Source organism: Lathyrus oleraceus, chromosome 1 (genome assembly GCF_024323335.1).
Source record: "Lathyrus oleraceus cultivar Zhongwan6 chromosome 1, CAAS_Psat_ZW6_1.0, whole genome shotgun sequence".
Taxonomy (NCBI): domain Eukaryota; kingdom Viridiplantae; phylum Streptophyta; class Magnoliopsida; order Fabales; family Fabaceae; genus Lathyrus; species Lathyrus oleraceus.
Genome location: NC_066579.1, coordinates 95,142,444 through 95,150,106, shown reverse-complemented (window position 1 = coordinate 95,150,106; position 7,663 = coordinate 95,142,444).

Below are 7,663 nucleotides of genomic sequence, written 5' to 3'. Positions count from 1 at the left end.
ACACCATAAAATAATCGTCCAACGTCTACTGACTTCGTCTAAGTTTTCGGAAGAGAAAGGTGTTCTGTCGTTAAATGTCAACATAAACAAGTGAAAACAAATTGAATATCACGTGATTTGAATTATAATAGCAAACTAATATGTTATTGAAAATATTTCATGACATTATATATCTGATCCCACAAATTAAGAATGTTAGTAGAGACGATGTTAAACATGTGTTTTATTACATAGTACCCACACTCGTATCCTTCTTCTTGTCTCCTCATCTACAAATTTACACATTTCATAAATATATAACCACACATGCAATGTGTGTGTCACCACCATCACCTATTTGGATGACACTCACATGTTCTGACTCAGATGGGCTAATTGTGTTATTAGTAAACACAATTAATTGGGTGTGTTTCAGGCACACAATCTAACCCCTCATATACTTATGACTTGCCTTCAAAATCAACATTATCTTCTGATAGGGGAATAGGGGAGTCCATTCTAGGCGGATCATTTTTCCACATTTCTTGGAGGAGAAGAAACAATATTTATGGACAACACGGTTGATTTTTCTTTAGTACCACTTGTCTTGTCAATTATAATAGGCTCATCTTGAGTAGGCTTCCTTTTCCCTGGTATTTTTGTTTGGTTTACATCTTAAGAATTGGTGGCATTAACATTTATGTGTTAACTTATCATAATAATCCTCATCTTTATTTTTCCTAAAGCTATCCAAATTATGATCAAGACAGGAGCATATTGAACAAAATTTAGGCAAATTCTCATATTCAATTTCAACAAAGAAAGCATAGCTCTTGTAAGACCCCAATTTTGTCCCTAAGATCCCTCATAGCATCATATCATATCATGACATTGCTGCAAGGATCATTGTGCACCTTTGCTTCCTCCTAGTGGGTGGGTTATCTTGTGAGTGTGGTTCTTGATCACCAAGCATGTTTAGCATTTGTATATCATTTCTTTTCATTTGTTTACCAACAAAAAGTACAAAAATATTGTCATCTAACCTTGTTACTTGCAGATGAAGCAAAACTAGGTCAAGCCAGTCAAAGGCATTCATTGAACAATTGATGGTGGCCATTCTGGAGAATTTGGGCACCATGATCATTCATAAGAGATTCATTTGAGTTGTGATATCATTTGGAATCAAGATCTCAAGTGGTAGAGGCTTGAAAGTCATCAAAGCATTGCTCAGTCAACCAAAACCCTAGCAAAGTCAACTGTGGTCAACTGTGCATTTAATCAGGGATTTGAAGGTGTGAGATGGTTGGAAAGGTCTTATTCATGTCCATAAAAGCCTCATATAACATGTCAAACATCATCATTGAGGAATTTGAGGTCAGATGGAAAGTTTCCAAAAATAGTAAGTGACCTATAATTTCAAACTGCCAAAAATGGAAAGGTCTTCTCCTCAAATTTACATCATCAAGCAAGCTTCAAATCAAATTTTGTCCAACATGAAAGTTGAAGATATTGCTCTTACCTTTCCAAAAATTCCAAGAACACTCATTTCTCATTTGTGGTTGGCAAGTTATGATCAAATCATTCTCAAGAAAAGTTGAACTTCAAGGAGGCATAACTTTTGCATCAAAAGGCCAATTCATGTGGTTCTTTTTTGAGCAAACTCCATTTGACATGCTTTATCATAATCCATCATCACATTTCATCAAAAATCATCACATCAAAAGTCCATTTTTCAAGTGAACCAATTTAAATTTTGGTGGAAAAAAAAGTGATTTTAAAAAGCAAGCACAATTTTCACTCCAAACCAATGCCAATCACTTCAAAACAGAAATTTGGACTTGCTGCAAGAGGAATTTCACTGTTCCATTGGTTCCATTTGAAAAAGGGCATTTTGGCATTTTTACATAACATGAGCATTTCACTAATCCAATTCATTTTTGCCTAATCATGTTTAACAGTTGGATTAACAGGTACTATAAGACCTTAATCATAACAGAAAATCAATTAGGAACGATCACAATCTCAGATCCAAATCCAAAAATCTCCAAATTCTTTCAAATTCTTCCAAACTTTTTTCACTTTTTCCATCGAAATTCTTGATTCTCTTTGCTTGTTCTTGTGCTAATCTTCATCTGTAGGTATAATTGGAGATCTGTTGAAGAAGAATTGTGGAAAATCTTGAAGAATCACCACTGTTGAACATTGATGCATTCACATGGCAATTGGAAAATTCTGCGCATTCAAGTTGTGTTGAGCTAAAGTTTCACTTCCATTCATCTTCCTCACCATCATTGAAGATCTGTTTTCATCATCCAGGCCTTGAGGAGCTCGAATCCAGCTGCTGCATCTTCATAAGGTGAGAATTCGATCGTGACAATCCTTGAAATCTTGATATGGCTTTTGTAGATCCTAGTTCATAGATCACACTGCAAGTTGAATCGTGAATTTTCATTGAGATTTGAGCAAGATATCTTGATTTGAAGTTTACATGTTGAAACTTATTTCTATCGAATCTTTTGCCATGCATAAAATTAGAACAAATTAATGTGATATTGTTGATCTATGTTGAATGCTGATTCAATCCATATAAATTTTGTGGATTTCTGTGAGATTATGTTCTTGATGAGTATGAACAGTTTGAAGATGATGATGAATGCTTCAATTTCGTGTCCAGAATTAGCTTTGATCCATTTTGCCGTGCCTTTGCATGAATTTCGTGTTTGTGGCGCCATGAACCAATCAGAACGCGCCATGCACTTAAGTGAAACGCAGCGTTTCACTTAAGTGGCGCTCATTTTTGAATTACTCAGGGGTTCGATTCCCCGCCTCAGCATCCATCCAATGGCCTTGTTGCATTTTCTTTCATATGTGCTTATCATGTTCATGCTTCCATTTCATTTTTTTTATTTTTCTTTCACCATCAGAAAATCATAACTCTCTCAATAATCATCCAATTGACATGATTCTTTTTGTGAATTGTTCATCATCATGTCCTTTATTTTTTGATGATTTTTAATAATTTTGTGCACGGTTGGATTTTAGAAAGGCCTAGGGTTTGTTTTCACATACCATTCCTTGCACCTTGCCTACTATTTTGATCATGAAATGATGATGCTCAATTGGAAATTCTTGAAATTTTACATGGATAATCTAGACTCATTCCTGGTCATTTTGGTATATGGTTTGCTATTTTTGAGTTCCTGGATTGTGAGATATGATGTGATCTTTGGAGGTGTGACAATGTGTGTCACACCATTTCTTGTTCATGTTCTTGATTTTATTTGCCATACCATTCATATGCCAATTGTTCTGAATTTTTGCATGATGACAGTTCTGGATGTCTAGTTTGAGAATGATTTTTTGTAGAATTTTTTAGATCCTTTTCCTATTTGATTGGGATTTTCTTTGCTGTTTAGTCATTTGTGAACTTTTCTTGAGTGTTTAACTTCCATGATTTGAGAAATCCTTGATATGCATTAGATGGACTTGAAATTTGGCATGTGTATTATAGACATCTTGAAGTTTGCCATGGCTTTGGTCTCATTCATTTATCATGTTTGGTTTCTGTTTTATGCTTGCTTGAAGTTGATGCATGATTTGGTACCTTGTATGAGCTTGTTAGAACATGCTTTGACTTAGGGATTTTAATTGACTTGCTTCCACTTATCCAAATGCAATGATTTTTGGTGTGCTGCTCATTGGATGTGTTCTGGTTAGGCATGATTTTTCGTGGAATTTATTGAGCCATTTTGGTATTGATATGCTTGTGTTCATTCTGTTTGCTCCTATGTGATTCCAACTTGCCTAGTTTGACATGATTTGTTTATGAAATGGATTTGGTGCATAGTTTTGATATGAGACCAATTGGACTTTGTTCTTATTTGATTAATCTTGATTTTGATCAACTTTCATGTTCTGTTTTGGTCTATTTCTCCTCCTTTGACCCTAGGCTTTGGCCTAAGGGTTTACTTCTCATGTTTGAGTTTGTTTTCAGGTTGAAGAAGCAATTGCTTTAAGGAGATTAATTCGAGTTGATTGAGTTTGGTTTATTTGATTGTTGAACTAACTTGGTTTGTTTTGTAGGATGCCTCTAGTTCATTTGCCTTGAGCTTGTGCTTTGCACATATGATTGATTGTGTTGACTGTTGGTCCTTATCTTGTCTGATTTGACTTTGTGATTGGTGTACTGATTATATTTGATTGATTTCAGGTACATTAGTTGCTATAGTTCCTTTGTGAACTTGATTTTGCTTTGCTTGATAGCATTAGCATTGAGGTATAACACCTTCTTCTTCATGTAGTCTGGAAGACCTGGCTTGTTACTTAGCCAGGCACATGTCTGAAGTCCTCCTTAAGAGGCAATGTTTGTGCTTGTTTATCTTTGTCCCCAAGCAGGAAAAGTCCTTTTGATAAGGCAATTGGTAGATAGAAGAGATGTATAGTCCATCTCCTACTATTCTGTGTGTCTTCCCTTTGCTCACATTACATGTTGTAGCATTGTGGATCCTAACCCAAGATCTATAGAGTCATTAACTTGTGGAGAGAGTTCCAACTTTCTGAACTCCCACACCTTCTGATATTCAATGCTCTCCCTGACCAGGGATAAGAGTGATGCGGCACACCCCTCATATCCTTTCATCTGCTTCACCTTAACTCTCAATGTTAAGGTTAAGAGCACCATTTACCCCATTCCAGTTGACTTTAAAGTCTAACATTTGATTGAGCCTAATTGTTTGGTTATAGTGTGTGCTAAATGACCTTGTTTGATTGATTGCTTGGCTCATCTGTACATGTTTGCTTGCATATCTTGGTGCATTTATCATCATTAATTGTTCATTATTGCATGATCATCATTTCATATCTTTGTGACTTGTTTGAGTTTGCCCATTGAGGACAACAGTAAGTCCATTCATTAGCCATTGTTCCTATGATTTGGAAGGGATAGAGTGTAAGACCATGTCATTGGCCACTCATATCCTCTTTGCTTAGTGCTTCTGTTTGTTTGTTGTAAGTGAGGATGCAATTATAAGTCCATGTTGTTGGCCTTTGTATTCCTATGATCATCTGTTGGAGGTTAGAATAAGTCCAGATAGATTGGCATCTGATATCCATGCTTTGTGTTTGCTTTGTGAGGGTGCTATTGTAAGTCCATGTTGTTGGCCTTAGTATTCCTATGATCATCTTGTGGAGGTTAGAGTAAGTCCAGATAGATTGGCATCTGACATCCATGTTTTGTTTTGTTTGTGAGATTGGAGTAAGACCATTTATTGGCATCCGGTATCATTGTTTTGTTTTAGGAGATTGGTGTAAATCCATTTACTAGTATCCGGTATCCGCTTTTGTTTGTGAGATTGGTATAAGTCCATTGATGGCATCCGGTATCATTGTTTTGTTTTAGGAGATTGGTGTAAATCCATTTATTGGTATCCGGTATCCGCCTTTGTTTGTGAGATTGGAGTAAGACCATTTATTGGCATCCGGTATCATTGTGTTGTTTTAGGAGATTGGTGTAAATCCATTTATTGGTATCCGGTGTCCGCTTTTGTTTGTGAGATTGGTATAAGTCCATTGATGGCATCCGGTATCACCTTACCTTTTATTTGCTTGCTTGCTTTGTTGCCTCATTCCAAAGGACACACTTGAATCATCTTCTATATGATTTCAAGAGGTGAACTTCTAGGAAGTTTTACATTCCTTCATCCATACCCTTTTTGTCAAAAATCCTTTTTCACATGTTGCTTTCAAAACTTGTAAATACATGTTGTGCAAACATTCTCATCTCTTTTCAAATTAGAAACCTGGACCCTAAGTCCTTGACTTTTCAAACCCCATTTCATAACACTTCTTTGAATCAATCCTAATCATACTTTGACCATATTTTGTGAATACTCATAATCAATTAACTTCACCCATTCAATTGTTTTGTGGCTCTGTCCATTGTTAATATGTTTTCACACATTAGCCATAGGTTTCAATTACCATAGTGGTTGATGTAAATCTTACCTTGTCCTTAGTGAGTTGATTGTAAGACTTCCGTACTGAAAACAGGGTTAACCCCTCTAGTACGTCGAAGCCGTCCTCGCATGGTGGATTGTTGATTCAGGTTGAGTTTTCTCCCATTTGTAATGAAAAGCCTTAGAGCTTTTGTTTTAAAATTGAACCCACTGACAATTTGGAAATCTTTTAGCCGAACTACGGTGTTTTGATCCTTACCTTTGATGGAAGGTACGTAGGCAACGGGTTCATCCGTTCAAACACAAAAATAATAAAATTGTACATTCTTTTCTCATCATCCCATTCATGTTTGCACAATATGTCATAAACAAATAAACATTTTTATACAACAAGTGTGAAAAGGGCTCCTTAGAAGTACCTAGGACGTGATGGGTGCCTAACACCTTCCCATTGCGTAATTTACCCCTTACCCAGATTCTCTGATCTTTTCATTAGTTTTTTATGTGTAAAACTTCTTAGGCTTTTGTTCGCTTTTTAGCCATTCCTTTGGATAAATAAAAGTGCGGTGGCGACTCGATTTCTTTGTATACTTTGCTTATGGTTTAATCAATAAATCATATAGCGACGAATACACCGCTACAGAAAAGTGGCGACTCTGCTGGGGATAACTGTCGCATCCGCGAAAAACAACCGGCGGGCTGAAACAAAAACAACACAGAGCCGCCACCGTGCGTTATTTATCCCAAATGAGGGAAAGGAAACGCTCGAAGTAAACCTGGAAAGGAAATGGTCTCGCGACCAAAGATAATGGGTTCGGGAGTCGGTTACGCAAGGGGAAGGTATTAGCACCCCTCACGTCCGTCGTACTCGACGGGATCCACGCTCTAAAAGAAAGAAAAGGTTGCTAAAACAAACATCACACACACAAGAAACACAGGTGGGAAAAGGGGAAAGAGGGCTCGCTAGGATATCATATCCTATGCCTACGTATCTCGTCTGGAACGAGAATCAGAGCTACCGTAGTTCGGCTCACGCACGCCGAAACAAACACATGCACAAAAAGGCAAACATGGAACCCGAACGCCAATAGCTGGACTTACATCAGCTTCCGAACCAAACCAACCCACACTGGAAACCAGATGCCACTTGATGGACTTATACCGGACTCCAAGCACACAACAAGAGGATACGGAATGCCAATGGCTGGGCTTACATCCGTCTCCTACACACACAAGAAGAACAAGCAACAAGTTACTATGGAGTCAGGAACTCGAGCCTAGCAATTGTCAAGCAAACACACACAAAAAGAAAAAGAGGGTTTGCCCGGAGAGATCTCGTGCGACCTCCTGCCTACGTACCTCATCTGGTATGAGGATCAGGGCAACGTAGTGTAACACCTCAAAATTTGCCCTCCTCTCCTGGGACTAGCATTAACATATTGCATATCATTTTAGGTCATTAAGCATTGCATATTGCATATCATGTGGTTACATTGTGCAAGCCATCCTCCCAAGTCTTGATCAGAAGATGAGGAAGTCAAAGTGCAAGCCTAGGGTTTATTGATTGATCATGGCCATCTGAGGATTGGGCTGTGAATTAGGGTTTCATGATTCTCAATGGATGTTGGTCTTCATCTGGATTGCAATGATACATCATCATCATCATGGTTGGGTGTCATCAGAAGATTGAAGCTCATTCCTTGAGATTAGGGTTTTGACCACTGGTCAAC